Source organism: Strix aluco, chromosome 5 (assembly GCF_031877795.1).
Source record: "Strix aluco isolate bStrAlu1 chromosome 5, bStrAlu1.hap1, whole genome shotgun sequence".
In the NCBI taxonomy this organism is placed as follows: Eukaryota; Metazoa; Chordata; class Aves; order Strigiformes; family Strigidae; genus Strix; species Strix aluco.
Window position 1 is genome coordinate 54,400,909 of NC_133935.1, and position 15,671 is coordinate 54,416,579.

The following is a 15,671-nucleotide window of genomic DNA, read 5'->3' on the forward strand; positions in this document are numbered from 1 at the left end:
GTGAGTGTATTGAGGAGAAATCTGAGCCCTGGGATTTGAAGCAGCCCAAGTGTCTTGCTGGCTTTCTATGTCACCTGCTCAGCCTCAGGAGGACCTGGGGGAAGGAGGTAGTCTTATATTACTTCCCTTTTTTCTGACCTTGGGCAACAAGATATATTTGTGGATTAATTAGGGAGAGAGCAAGTTGCAGTGGATGAGTATACCACGAGTCCAAAATCCAGAGCTTCCTCCCAACTCCTGCTGCTTTACTGAAAGTTCCCCACCCCGCATTTGAGGGCACCCCTGCTTTGCCCTCAGGTTTCTGTCCCTCGTGTCTGAGACAGCCAGGTCATCCCCCCCTTTTCTTAAGGAGCTCTTCTGACAGACTGGCATCCCAGCCCTCTCCCACTATTACTATAGGCACACCATGCTGTGTATACCAGCCAAAGTTTCAAAATAGCCCCAGTATCAGTTTCCTGTACATCTCTGCTTTACAGATGAGTGAACTTGAATTACATTTTCCACATGGTGATGTTTCAGATGATTCTTTGGTATTTTTTTTTTTGCTAATAATCACAGTGGAGGCAGCAAGTTAAAGAATGAGTAGTTCCTGCTCTGATGCCTCCTGGGGTGAATGTGATGCCAACATTCATATCAGACCAAGAACTCTTATCCACCCTTGGGGCAGTTCAGCAACTGCAGACTTGCATGGAAGTTGTGCAGTGTGTGGGCTCATGATGGCCCTGCTTTGGTAGATTGATTCTTCCTGGACAAGTACTACCTGCACAGAGAATACCACTGAAGACAAGGATGTCTTGCCTTGGGGGGCAGTGTGCAGTAGGCCCTAGAACTCTTCTATGGAGAGAGAAAGGATACTGCTTTTGCCTACTGCTAATCCCACAGTTTCCCAAACACTGAATTGATTAGGGTTGTAATCCTTTCTTCCTCTATCAGTTTAAGTCTTCTCTCTGACCTCGTTCCTCCCCCTTGGCCCCTTCGTCTGCACCATGCTCCATTCAGAGCTTAATTACTCCACTGCACTTTGTGTTCCCTAGTTTGAAGCCACTACTTTTTGTTTTGTCGTGTTCTGGTAATGCGAATAATCCCCTTCCTTTGAAGGTATTTATATTCTGTGATCTTGTCTCCCCTGAGCCTTCTCTTTGGCAGACTGTAGAAATTGAGTTTCTTCTGTATAACCTAACTCACTAGATACCTTTTAATGTTGTTTTCTCTGTGTGTGTTTTCTATAGTTTCACAGCACTTCTAAGTTGTGGGGAGCAGTGGACCCAAAATGAGGTCCCAGTGCACTTACCCATATAAAACACTCTGTAGCTCATATTATTTTTACAATATAACAGTGTACAATCACTCATCCCGCCTGAACTTTTTCTCCAACTCTTAACATTAACCTATAAACAATTTATCAATTTAAAATCTGTGCCTATTCTAAACCTCCTAAGGCTATGATTCACCATGCAAGGCAGTACTGAGACTGGATTACAGTTACGAGTCCTTTTGGCTGAGCCTTATCTAAACTGCACTGGTTGAATACATTGATTCTAATGAAGTTATTCATGGCTTACATTGACTGATTTAAAGCCTTTGTCTTTCATACATAAATCTATTCTTCCAGATTTAAGGTAGATGGAAAGTCTTGTGATTAGCTGCAGTGAGGATACATTAGAGAAGATAACAACCACAAGTGCTGCAGCTCTCTGGTGTCCTGGATCCTTCTCAGCAAGGGACTGTGTAATAATTTACAGAATGACTTAATTGAAGAAGCTATGGAAGTACAATGGTCGAAAATTTATGGTGGTTTCTGATGTTCAAAGGTACTGTCAGCAAGCAATAATGCCTCAGCTGGTTTTCCTCCATCATCTTGTCTGTGCTATTTATTTTTAGACCCTGATGGTTTAATCAGCGCCATGCGGGCTGAAGGCTTCACGTACCTGGAGCTCATGGAGGGCTACAACTGCAGGTTGCAAGAGCCTCAAGGCAATGACTGCCATTCAGCCCTGTGCAATCTGGTTTTTTTGGAAGTTATTCATGAAAGGTAGATATCTCGAATCATCCAACATTTTAAATACCTCATGGTCTGAGATATCTTGCATCCGCTAGTCATGCCTCCAAAAATAAAAGAGTAAAACCTGTGCAGAAAAATAACTCACATTGTTTAGTGAGTATCTCTGGAAAAATAAAAGTAAACTTAAAACAAGGCTTTTTCTAGAATCCTTGTTTATCTCAGGATATTTCCAGTACAACACCTTCTCTTTTTGCTTTAATATAGTAAGCGATAATTGTACCCCTTGGGTACCTCTCAGCTGATGCCTAAAACACATCTAGAGCTGTTTTCATATTACTACGAAAAACTGTTTGAAATGAGAGGCTACAAGCACTTTAATACCAGGACCACAAAATGAGCCATCAATAAATCTCTATCATTTAAAAAAGCTAAGCGGTGCTGAGATTTATTAAATACCAAATATAATTTAATTGACGCTCAAAATACCACAGTCCCATTCTGTAGCATTAAAAACAAAGGAGAAAATATAAAAATAATAAGTTTTATGCATTCAGAAATCTCATAGAGCCCAGATAATAACTCTGGTCTTGACTTGGCAGTACACAAAAGATCTACCCTGTGCTAGAGAATTTCCCAAAAACTCACTGGTACTAATAATGCTTAATGGTTTCAGTGGAACTAGAATTTCTCCCTAAGAAAGTTACTTTCTTCTGCTGTTATTGCAAAGGAAGTCCAAACCAAATAACATAATTAAAATTATGTTGTGCTTTCTAGCACAAATGGTGCTATATTTTGTAGGGTCTCCATAAGAGGTAAGCAGCACGGATCTTGCCTAGTACTTGCAGGAGAGACCACCTGGGAATCCCACAAGGTGCAGCAGGCATAGTATGAGAAGTCATGGCTAACCATCTGACAAGCAGGAAGCCACAGCAGACAAATAAACTTGAAAACACCATTTGACTGTAACACAGGACCTCAGGGGACAGGTAGGGAAAAGATGAAGGAAGCTCAGCAGGTAAATTCATGTTTGCAAAATGATCCTGTTCCAAGCCTGGATCTCGTGTCATAAAGCAGTTCAGGCTGTCCACAAGTGCCCCATAGGCTTTGTGCAGGCTTCTGCCCAGGGATATGTTCAGTGTGAAGAAGGTACTCTAAAATATAAATACCAACTATCATTCCCAGTCTCTCTCTTCTAAAATTATAGACATTTCTAACTGAGCAGAGTTGAAATATTCTTTACATGCTAGTCTAAATAAATTCAGATTTACTATGGAAAAATGTACAGTAGCTGTTCCTTATGTACAAGACCCCCATGGATTCCAACACAATGGGATCAAATTCCACAGCAGTGATCTTTTAATTTCAAGACAACATTAATTTATTAGAACATCTTGCAATAATCTTCTTTCCCATCCTCCTCCTGGCCCAAGAAGAATCCCATGCAACCAAAGTTTGCAGTTAAATGTATTTGTTGACATGACATTTGTTAGTGATTTTTCCACCACCCTTCACTTTGAAGACTGTTTTTTCTTAATATTTCTGGCTTCAATTCCTAATCCTGCACAAAAGATGCACTGCACAAAAGCAGGTATTTGTGTGAAACACTACCTGGCACAGTGGAGAAGGGCAGAACTGTGGGGTTGTAGGTTTGTGATGGAGAGAAGCACAGGGTTGCAGCTCTACATACAACATCTCCATCTCCAAGATGTCTGGAGTCAAAATGCACGTTTGTGCTCTGCGTGACAGAGTGGGACAGGGATCCCTGAGCTTTCACCAAGACAAGACAAAGACGTCCATGCAGAAGGTGGCTGGACAGAGTTACTACCTGGGATCTGGAAGCTGTAGGCTGCATTTCCCTGTAGCGCTGAGCCTGGGGCTTGCACACTGACAGGCAGCCGGGCACTGCCTGGCACCACTCTGCGGTCCCAGCTTGGGGTGTCCACAGGGAGAAAACATGTCAGCTTTTTACAGCTAGTTTGTGCTTCTGAGATTTTGTCTTTTGCTAGAAAGTCCCAAACCATTATATTTTAAAAACCCCAAACAAAATCCTAAAACACAATTAAGATTTTATATATAATTTCACAGCAAACGTTAGGTTTTAGTACACTGGATTACCAGAAAATTTGTGGATTCTTGCAACTCATTTCTTATGCAAGAAGATGGAAACTTCCATGTATCTGATGTCAGCCTATAACAGGTTGCTTGGTACAACAGGAAAACATCATTGAAAGTGTCCCTAGTCACAAATCTCAAGAATGCAAAGAAAAATGCCAACAACCCACATCTGTGATGCCACAGCCCATTATTTGCTTGCTAAATAATTATATGTTTCAGAAACTAATCCCATGCATACATCTGTAAGAGTATGAAAGGAAAGAAACAAACCAGGTACAGTATGAAATGTGTGCTGCGCAGCCTTCTAAGAAGTGGAGAAAACGTAAAGAGAAAATACAATTTTGTATTCTGTGAATTCCAGTTCTTAAAAGCTGTCTGAGCAAAATATCTACTGTTAGCTGCCCTATAAAGAAGAATGGGAAATGGGCTGCTGAAGTATATGAAAGGAACAATAGTCTAAAAGCTAATTGCTCTTATTTCCATATGATTCAAAAAGATAAAATTGCCTGAGCAATATGACAGAAGTCATTTACTCCCAGCCTGTGAAAAACCTAAGGCTTACTTGTTTCCTTATTTGAGAAAAACTTGTGTAGGAAAGCTGAAACAGAAAGCTCATGTATGCATTTCTTTCCAGGGTGAGGTCTGCCATTTAGAGACGGTATGCAGCTCTTGAGCCTGAGCAGGGACAGGTCTCATCCAGAGAAGTACCCTTCCCCTGCACAGGGGTCCCTCAGTCCCTCACCACGGTTTAAAAGTCAGCACACACGCCCTTTTTGTACTTTGAAGAACTCCAGCTGTTGCCAAAAGGCTCCTGGAGAGGGTCTTTGTGGTTCATAGGGCCTGACGGTATGTTGTAACTTTCTCCCCACAGGAGGGGGGTGTGGGGTGGCTGAGAAGCTAAAGGTTCATGGTGCCAGACCTGCACTCAGCACTGGTCCATCAGCCTGAATTGCTGGATCTCTGCCTTGTCTTACAAAAGCAGAGGACAGCATCTCCTGCTTTAGCAGTAGACTCCAATAACAGAGAACACTGCTGTAGCTGGAAGTAGCAATTAAACTCAATACTGGCAGTGCTACATAGCAAGACTTCAAGTTTAATAGCTCAAAAGTTAGGACAGTAAAAGTAATCATCATTCACACGAAAGCACACATCAGAATGTATTTCTTTGAAAAACTAAAGCAATTAATCTAAAATCACCAGGATAGAAAAAATAATTAAACCTATAGCGCTGAGTGAAAGGAAGTATTGTCACTATTGTAGTATCATAGACTCATAGGATAATTCAGGCTGAAAAGAACCTCAGGAGGTCACTAGTCCAACCTCCTGCTCAAAGCAGGGTCACCTCTGAGCCCAGACCATGTTGCTCAGGGATTTATTTAGTTGGGTCTTGAAAACCTCCAGGGATGGAGACTGCACAGCCTCTCTGGACAGCTTCTTCCACTGCCTGATGGGGAAAAAGTATTCCCTTTCAACCAATGTGAATGTCTGTTATTTCAATTTATGCCCATTGTCTCTTTTTCTCCTGCCATGCATCACTGTGAAGAGCCTGGCTCCACCTTCTTGCTAATCTCCCTGTAGGTACTGGGGGGCTGCTGTTGGGTGTCTGTAAAACTTCCTCTCTTCCAGACTGACCAAGTCAGTTCCTTCAGCCTCTCCTCACAGGGCAAGTGCTCCAGCTGCCAACTAGCCTGGGGGCCTCTGCTGAATTTACTCCAGTTTGTCCATGTTGTTCCTGGCTCCGTATCTAGATGTGGTCTAACTAGTGCTGAGAAATGGGGGATAATCCCTTCCCTCAGTCTGCCTGCTAATGCAGCTCAGTGTTCCCAGTCACCTTCTTCTCCTTCACATACCCAAAACTGTGCTCCAGGAGGACCCAGTGAGTGATTTTCTGACGGAACTGATTTTCTGAGACTGACCAGCCTGCAGTTCCCTTGGTTGACCTTTGTGCCTTTTTGAAGATGGATGAAACACTTGCCTTTCTCCAGTTGTTGAGGACTCCACAATGATCTCCATCACCTTCCAAAGATGACAGATAACAGCCTTGCAAAGGCATCAGCCAGTTCTCCCAGCAACCTTGGATGTAGCTCATCTGGTCCCATGAACTTGTATGGGTGAAGTTCTCATAAATAATCCCTGACTCAACTGTCATCCACTGCTGGCAGTTCTTCTCTTTGAACCCTGAGGGACCTTGTAACTGAAGACTAAAACAAAGAAGACACTGACAACCTCACCCTTATCTGTGTCTGCTGTTACAGCTCACTCACCCAGGCAGCAATGCGCCCTCAGTTAAGCCTTTTATCATTAATGTAGTGCCTAAAGCTCTTCTTATTGCCCTTGACATCCCCTGCAAGTCTCAATTCCAGCTGAGTTTTGGGTTTCCTGATATCATTGTCTGGGCAATATTTCTAAACTTCTCCTTTGTAGCCTGTCCTTATTCCACCTCCTCTATGCCGCTTTTCTGCGTTGGACCTCTGCCATGATCCAAGCCAGTTCCTGTTACACCCATTTGTCTTCCTGAATATCAAGGTGGGCCTTGCCTGTGACTGGAGGATGCTGTCCTTAAAAGCTTGCCAGCTTTTCTGAGCATCTTTCAGAGCTGCCCCATGGGATGCCACCTACCAATTCCCTGAACAAGCAGCAGTCTGCTCGTCTGGAGTCCAGAGCCTGTGCTGTGATTCACTCCTTCCTCTTTCCCCACAGAATCTTGGACCTCACTGTTGAGTGGTCACTACAACCATGGATACCACCAACTATCATGTGCCCAACCAGCTCCTCCTTGTCAGTGAACAGCAGATTCTGGGGGCCATCACTCTGCTTGGTCCACCCAGTACCTCTACCAAGAACTTCTCCCTTGTTCCAAAGCAAAACATTGAAAATAGGGATTGAAATTATAAAAATATGAGCAAGGTTTACAAGTTACCATTCAATAAACCATCCTCTGTATTTCAGGCCATCTCTGAGTTTGATCACAAGCCTATTTTATGTACCAGGGAAAGAAAGGAACAGAGTGGAAAGAATAGAGAAGAATGGACCATTTTGAACTCTGGCTTATTGCATGAGATTTTCAGCTATCGAAAGGTTAGAAACAACCAGTTGAGAACAACCAATTAGGTCAAATCATGACTCTGTCACATAATGCTGAATCTAATAGTGATCAATATAGGATGCCTAGGGTTTGAGTATTAGAATACAAATGAAGAGTGCTCTTGTGTGGAACACCATCTGGTAACCGAGGACACCATCCCATCTTCAGCTGTCATTGGGTTTGGACTGTTGGGGCTGCAGATTGCACCTAAACCATGCTGCTAAACAGTCTTGGTAATCCCATCCTTCACAAACTCATCTAATTTCCTTTAGAGCTCATTTATAATTTTGGTAACAATAAATTACACAATTGTGCGTTATGTTGGAAAAATGCTTCCTTTTGTTTGCCTTAAACATACAGTCAAGGCTGTCTCCCAGCTCCTGTGTAACAGGAGACAATGGGAAACAATGAACAATTCCCCATTCACCTTCTTTCCACTGTACACAGTTCTCATAGATCCCCATCAAAGCATCTCTTGAGTGTTTTCTTTCCTGATGAACTTCCCTTGGGATACATTTCATATGTCCATCTGTCTCTTATCCCCTTCCCATGTGTCTCTCCCACAAACACTAGTTTGAGAACTGTTTACAAAACAGTCCACAGATCTCCTGGCAGACTCTTAAGCAAAATGCAGTCTCTAGCCAAAGTCTGTGTTTTGGAAACTGTGTTTCTTTGGTAAGTATAGTTTCATTTTTATTTGATTATCTCCATTTGCTAAATGTGGTTAGCTAGCATTATGCAACAGCTATATTTCATCAGCTGGAAAGACAGGAGGGACTCTGATGCTGCATTTGGAAATGGGAGTGGGAGAAAGATGTCAAGAATGGCCTTCACCAAGGTCTTTTAAATTTTATGTATGCAGATGGCTCCCTGCATCCTGTGTCAAGGTGACTGCCCTGTGGAGGTCATCCCTGCCACTCAGGAATTCAGAGGGGAAGCTTTGGAGGAGCTATTGGGGATTGTCAGGGAGAGGCAGGACAGGGACGCTGGGGTGTTTAGCCCCAGCGCACAGCAGGTGCTGGTGTTTGATCCCTGGGCTGTGGGCATCCTACTAGCGGTGCCCTGCTCACCGTCCTGGCTGTCTCATGCCCTCAGGAGTTGGGTTTGTGCCTTTTGTGCCACTACCCTTCACCTTCACATGCAATGTGGGACAGGGAGCAGACCTTTGCTGTGCCATCAGGACACAACTCTTCCTTTGTGCCAGGGCTTCTGCAGAGCATAAGGCAGTCTTAAATATTACCCTTGGTGCAGTCAGTGGGATTTTGGGCATTTTTGCCTTGGCTTTAGGGACTTTAGGAGCAATAGTCATATAAATCAGTGCCAGGAAATTATTTCTTGCTGTGAAGGTAGAGTTTCAGCACACAGCAGATGACAAGGGTGACAAAGCAGCATGTCACAGACCAACTCCCCCCACAGCTCCCTGCACTGATGTGTGAGGCTTTAGGATTCAATATGTGGCAGAGCATCTCCTTTCCATTTTTTTTCCTTACAGAGCTGGTCAAGGTGCATTTTAGCCTTTTATTAGCAAGCTAAATCCACTAATAATTTCAATTCTCAGGGGAGGACTTACTTTGGGGGTAACTATTCTGGTCATTCAGCTCAGAGCCACATGTGTTGTCCTTACAAAACAAACTCGTTCCTCTGCCTCTCATCCTCTCTCCCGTAAACACAAACCCCACCAACTAAAGACACTATTCTAAATATATCTGGGACAGGACAATGTTTTTTCTTTTCCTTAGGGTGGCCAATAATGGTGATTGAGATTAAAAAAGGAAAGAAAACCAAGGCAAAGCTATTGATTCCTTCCTTGGTGACATTTGATTTTAGTCTAGGCTTTGGAAGACCTAGAGAATTTTCCTCAAGTCTGTCATATTTTATGTCTAGCTAACTTATTTCTCAGCTTTGAGTTTGAGCAGAAGTCTTGGCTGTCAGACACAGTTTGTAGTTTGTTGATGGAGAGAACCAGTGGGGAACTTCCTCAGATACAGCCTCTGAATTTTCAGTTTAAAGAGTCATACAATGTTTAACCTTTTTTCTATGTGGTGCAGTAAAGTAAATCAACACTCATATTTTCTCTTCCACAAATAAAGCCTTTTGTTTTCTAGCAGCTTCATTGCTGTGACGCACCACACAGATGGATAGTTCTTTTTCTAACTATTTTCACCTCACAGTAAAAGGAGTAACCTGAAGGTACTTAACAAAGTTGATGGGTGTTTCCTTTGACAGTAGTGTCAATATTCTGAAGACTTTTCACCTTCTTTTGGTTTAACCATTTAGCAGGTTGCTTTAGTTTTCTTTAGTACTGTAATGTGCTAGACCTTTTCCTCTTATCTATCCAGACTTCTCTGCTAATGGCTGCAAGCCTTAATTGAGTAAAGTGAAAAAGTGAAAAAACATAAAGCATTAGGTTAGTTCTGCTAGTGCAGATAACATACAGGAGATAGCAGTATTTACCTATGAGTTTCTCTAGCATAATCTCTTACAGAGTATACTGAAAATATGCAGACGGGCAATCTGCGTAAGGTTTCTGTGAGTGCTCTGGACAATATTTCCGACTAAATCCTCAGCTGATTTAAGTTGGCATTAGTGTGTAGACTACACTTTTAAATTATTTCAATTATGTGCATTGAACTCATGTTTATCTCAAATTTAAACAAAGTTTAAAGATGGCTGAAGATCACAAGGTCTTCTAACCAAGAACCCATTTATTCCTACTTGAGTGATAGAAATTTTAAAGCTGGTTAAAACTGCTATGGAGCCAGATGCTTTTCACTGGGCAAACTGAAAATCCTGGTTCAGAAGGGCTTCCAGCATATATTCCATCTCTTTATACTCTGTAGAAAGAATCAATATGGTACAGAAAAGTTCCAGAAGTTTTCAGGAAAAAATTATATAGGGAAAAAAAAAGGAGAATTAGATTTAAAATAAATTTTCATGTGAACAATTAAATTACAAACTTACTGGTGACAGAAACTGACAAATATTTTAAAGGTGCTTCCCATAGGCAGTATTTCAGATTATGATACTTCAGGGGTTCACAACCTTTCCTTCACCACAGCCCCCCTTTAAATACCTTTTGTGGCTGTGGACCACCAAGATTTAATTCAAGATTTAAAGCACTAGATTGCATCAAATATTTATTTCAATTTTCTCATGAAGGGTCGTCAAATTTGGAGAGAAGTGCAAATAAATTAATCTGTTAATGGACACACTCCTATTATAATATCTTTATTGCAATGTTTCCATATGAATTTAAAATAATAGCATCAACACTCTTCTTGCTCAAAAGGCCCATTTTATGGTATTTTAACATGCTAATTCTGAATTTGATGCCAATTTCTACATTAAAATTTGATGAAAAGTTTTTACAATTCTTCTCACTTCCCCCCTTGTTTGTCCATGTTCAGTCACCATATATTTTTGTTTACGGGTCCAGGGCCACCACTTGGAGGAACAGACTTCAACCCTGTTGTGGCCCTAAAGAGGACCACTGGGTTAAGAAAATGTCTTTAAGAGAAAAAACGCCTGGTTAAAGTGGGTCCCACCAACCATACTAGCACTGAATATACTAACGCATCAGGGCAGGCAGCAGGGGGGGCTTGAGTATGAGAGGAGCATTGAGGGGAGGGGGCTGTGGGAAAAGGAGGTGCAGTGCTTGCCACAAGCCAGATCAAATGTTTCCAGGCTGTGTTATAAGTTGAGAAACGAGACCAAAAAGTTTCCAACCCAATCAGAATTTATTATAATTCCAGCAAGCAAAGTTAGCAAGCAAAATCAGCGCTGGGCGGCCGGGGAGTCTCCGCTCCACCAACGGCACACCTTTTCCCTTTTTACAGTCCCTTTTTATATACAGCCTTCTTCCTGGTTGACGTGGTTTCTTTCGGTATACTCTGCGCATGTTCGTCTTGCTGCTAGGGGGTCGCAGGGATGAAGGTTTTCAGTCTTCCTTATTTGGTCCTCTCAGTAACTATTTTCCTTATTTGGTATTTTTTTGCAGACCTGTGGGGGCTGATTAAGCAAGTTAAAGTATACATCTGGGTGGAGACTTGTAAGAATGGATTGAGCAAGCTAAACAGATATCTGGGTCTCATCCGCCAAGAGGCCCCAGCATATCCTGTCAAGTAAACAAGCACTTTATCTTGTTGACATTTTAGTGAACAAACTCACCTAATCTATCACAATCCCCCCTTTTCTATTTCTCATTTTGTTCACTAAACCTTTTTAATTCTTGTTGACTCAAAATCAGGCTTTCTTTTATTTCTATATCTTCTCGGAGTGGTTCGTATTTAGCTCTAACAAGCATTAAGTGTGCAGCTTCCAAGCCACTCTTTACAATTGTAATTAGTTTGTTAAAAATGCATGGTCCAAAAGTTAATCCCAAAATAAGCAACAGCAGGGGGCCAGCTATAGTCGAAAGCAAAGTTGTTAGCCAAGGGGAATAATTGAACCAAGATTCATACCAGCTCTGTTGAGTCTCTTTCTCCCGTTTCCGTTGTTCCAACCTCTTTCGTAACTCAGTCATTGTATCAATTATTATCCCTGTATGATCTGCATAGGTACAACATTCTTCCTTGAGTGCTACACATAATCCTCCTTGTTGTAGTAACAAGAGATCTAATCCCCTTCTATTTTGCATTACTACCTCAGATAAGGATCTTAATGACTTTACCAATCCATCAATCGCTTGTTCAATTTTACCGAGATCTTCATCTACCGATACTCGGAGTGCCTTCATTTCTTTTTGATTGTTTACTAAGGAGGCGATTCCTGTTCCTGCGCCTATGCCACTGATGGTGAGAAGAGTAGCAATGGTAAGGACAGTGATTGGTTCTCGTTTTACTAAATGATGTTCAGGGGTTATATGCTGATCATAAATATATTCGCTAGAATGGTAAGTAATACGTGGTATTATTGATACCTGAATACAGTATTCACTGCTTTCGTTAAATGTAACGAGAGATATACACGGGGTGATCCCAATGTTTGAACATATCCATTTCGTGTTAGCGGCGGGAATCAGCCACTGTGCAGGTCTCTCGTTTTTTGATATTTTTGCTCCACAGAGATACATTTTATGGGTGGGGACCTTTCCAATGCATCTCCCTTTACCTGTTACTTGGGACAAAGTAAGTCCCTGTGTCTGGTCCTTTCCTTTTTTCCACAGGCACTGTGCAGGGTTAGTTCCATTTACTCTTTTAGCTTTAGCAGTCATTCCTATAGCCTCATAAAAAGGTGGCCTAATGTTATAACATAACCAACAGTCTTCTGTTAACTCAGGTTTGGTTTTGTTTAATATCCCATAACTAGCTTGCATAATTTTCCATAGAGTACTATATTCATATATATTGATTTTCAGAGGTCAAATTAGTGGGTTGGGTATAATTTTCTTGGTTATCAGTGGTATTGTTTTTAACATCAATAGTAGAGATTGCTAGATTTGGTCCAATGGGTTCTGGGGTTTCATTAAGTGCAATTTCTTTCTTAATTGTTATAAGATTTCCTCGATCTGTTCCAGGTTCCCAATGTCTAATTCCCCAGGTTCTTCCCAGGATCCACCCTGGATCTTCTGACTTTGTTATATTAATATATATATATGAACAGGTTCCTTTAGAGAGCATCTCTCCTGAGGGACCTTTCCAGGGTGGTGTACACCCAGCTGGACCAAATCCTGCTTTAAGATACTGATCTGGTCCTCCTCCTGGAGCCCAATCAGAAGCGATAGTTTCACAGCCCCAATAGGCACAAAAATAATGGCCAGGGTAATTACAATATGGTTTCCCTCGGTTGGAACTAGGACACATGTAAAATCCTGTTAAATTCAAAATTTTACCACAGTGGTCTATTCCCGTTAGATCACACAATCCTACAATGAAGCTTGGAGCCCCTGGTACAGTTGATGTACGTAAGATTTTACCATCTAGTCTGGTTAGGGACCATTTAAAAGGTTGGTGTGTTTCCAGTTCTGCAGTACAATAACTTAATTTTAGCCATAACAATATTACAATTATGATATGCAAGGTTTGGGATGATGTTCCCCCGTATACCAGATTCCCTCCTGGTTGGTTCCTGTGAAATGCAGACGGGATTAAAAGTATGTTATTCACCCATTTTTCTTTACCAATCCTGTGGTAATTCTGCCAGCATCTCAGCAGCGCTCCAGTTAGACGGCTCCTTCCTCCACAGTCGTCTTTCCCTCTGCCTCGCTCGTCGACTCGGGTGCTTCGAGCCACGAGGTGTACCATCTTCTCGGCAGCAAGGATGCTCTTCAGGAGGAAACGCTCGCCGTCTAAGATCCTGTCTCGTAAAATAGGATCTCCAATTTTTATGTTTAATTTCAGGAACGTCACAGCGGACTTTACTGATGAGCTTACGACAGAGGCTCTCAGTGATTTCTGCTACAAAACGCCTTGGTTCATTCGGGTGATAACAATAAAAATTTGGTTCAATTCCTTTTGTAAATATATCCCACCATTCTTTTGAGCCCGAGGTTAATTCTCCTTTAAATAATTTGTAGGTTAATGTCCAATTAGTGATTTCCCTTTGCAATTTATAACAGGAGATGCAAACCCCTCGGGGAGGGTATCCTTCAACACAATGAGTCCACCACCTTTCCTTGCATACTTTACAGGTATAACATACAAAGGGATGACAATTACAGTACTTATTTCCGCATCTTATTCTAACATCATCATTACTTATAAGTCCATCATCTAAGTAATAAGGGTTAGGTAAATACTCAATCCTGTAAGGGTCCAAGTCCATTAAGTCCTCTGGAATTTCAATTTCAAGTCTCCAACCGGGCTGGTGATTTTCCACGAAGAGTTAGTGATAGGTCCTTTTATTAAGCGGGCATGGGTCCAACCTCGTTCAGCAGTTCGGACAGCAGTCTCTGTGGTAAGCAATACAAGGTAAGGTCCATCCCATTGAGGGGTTAGTGATGATTCCTTCCATGATTTAATTAATACTAAGTCTCCTGGCTGGATTTTATGAATAGCCAGGTCCAGAGGAGGTCTTTGCACCACCATTCCCTTTTTCCATAATTCATTTCGATATTTCATTAAGTTTATAATATAGGAGTTTAATTTCTGGTCTCTCAGTCTAGGATGGTCTTGGGGTTCCTCTAAATCATAAGGCATTCCGTATAGCATCTCAAAAGGTGAAATCCCAAGATCAGCCCTAGGTCTAGTTCTCAAATTAAGTAGTGCAAGTGGTAAACACTTCACCCAGGATAACCGGGTTTCCATCATTAGTTTGGTGAGTTGTTTCTTAATTTCTGCATTCATCCTTTCTACTTTCCCCGAACTTTGGGGATGCCATGGGGTATGATGTTCCCATTTTGTTCCCATTGCCACCAAAACCTCCTGTATTATTTTGGACACAAAATGGGGACCTCGGTCTGAGTCAATAACTTCACTCATCCCATATCTTGGTATTATGTTTTCCAACAGTGTTTTTACTACTGTGTGAGCAGTTGCTCTAACAGTGGGGAAAGCCTCTACAAAATGGGTTAGGTGGTCTACTATCACTAGCAAATATTTATATCTTCCCACTTTTGGTAGCTCGGTAAAATCTATCTGAATGTTAGCAAATGGTCTGTAGGCAAGCTGTCTGCCACCCAGTGGTCTCTCTCTAACTTGGGTTTTATTGACCCTTTTGCAAATTAGGCAGTCTTCTACTACTCGTTTTGCCAAATTATATATTCCAATGCTCATATATTTAGTAGCAAATTGGTCTACTAATGCTTGTACTCCCCAATGAGTCTGATCGTGAAACCTTTGCAAAGTTTCTAGTGCAAGTGATTTTGGTAGAATCGTTCTCCCATCGGGGAGATTCCAATGTCCCTCTTGGTTTTCTTTTACGCCCATCTCCTTTAATTTAGTTTTCTCCTGTAGGGTAAAGCTATACAATCTGTATTTCTTTACCTCTGAGGTATCATTGTTAAAAGTATCAACTGGGGTCCAATCTTTTAGGGCCGCTCTTTTTGCTTCTCGGTCAGCTATATTGTTTCCCCTACTCCGGATACCCGCTCCTTTTTGATGTCCCCTTAGATGTACCACTGCAATTTCTTTGGGACCCCGTAGAGCTTTTAATATCTGCACTATTAGTTCCTGATGGGTTAAGTCCTTTCCCTGTGAATTTATTAATCCTCTTTCTTCCCATATTTTCCCAAAGGTATGCACTACTCCATATGCATACTTAGAGTCAGTAAATATAGTCCCCACTTTATTTCTTAGATATTCCAAAGCTCTTAGCAGTGCGTATAATTCACACGCCTGGGCTGACCAGGAATGATTTAATGGTCCTGATTCCAATACTTTGAGATTTGGTCCTTTAATTAATGCATATCCTGATTTTCTTTTCCCATTCACCACCCGTGACGAGCCATCCACAAATAATTTTTCTCCTTCTCCTAGTTCTTCCTCTTCCAAATCTGGTCTAATTTTGGTTTGACTTTCTATGGTTACGAAA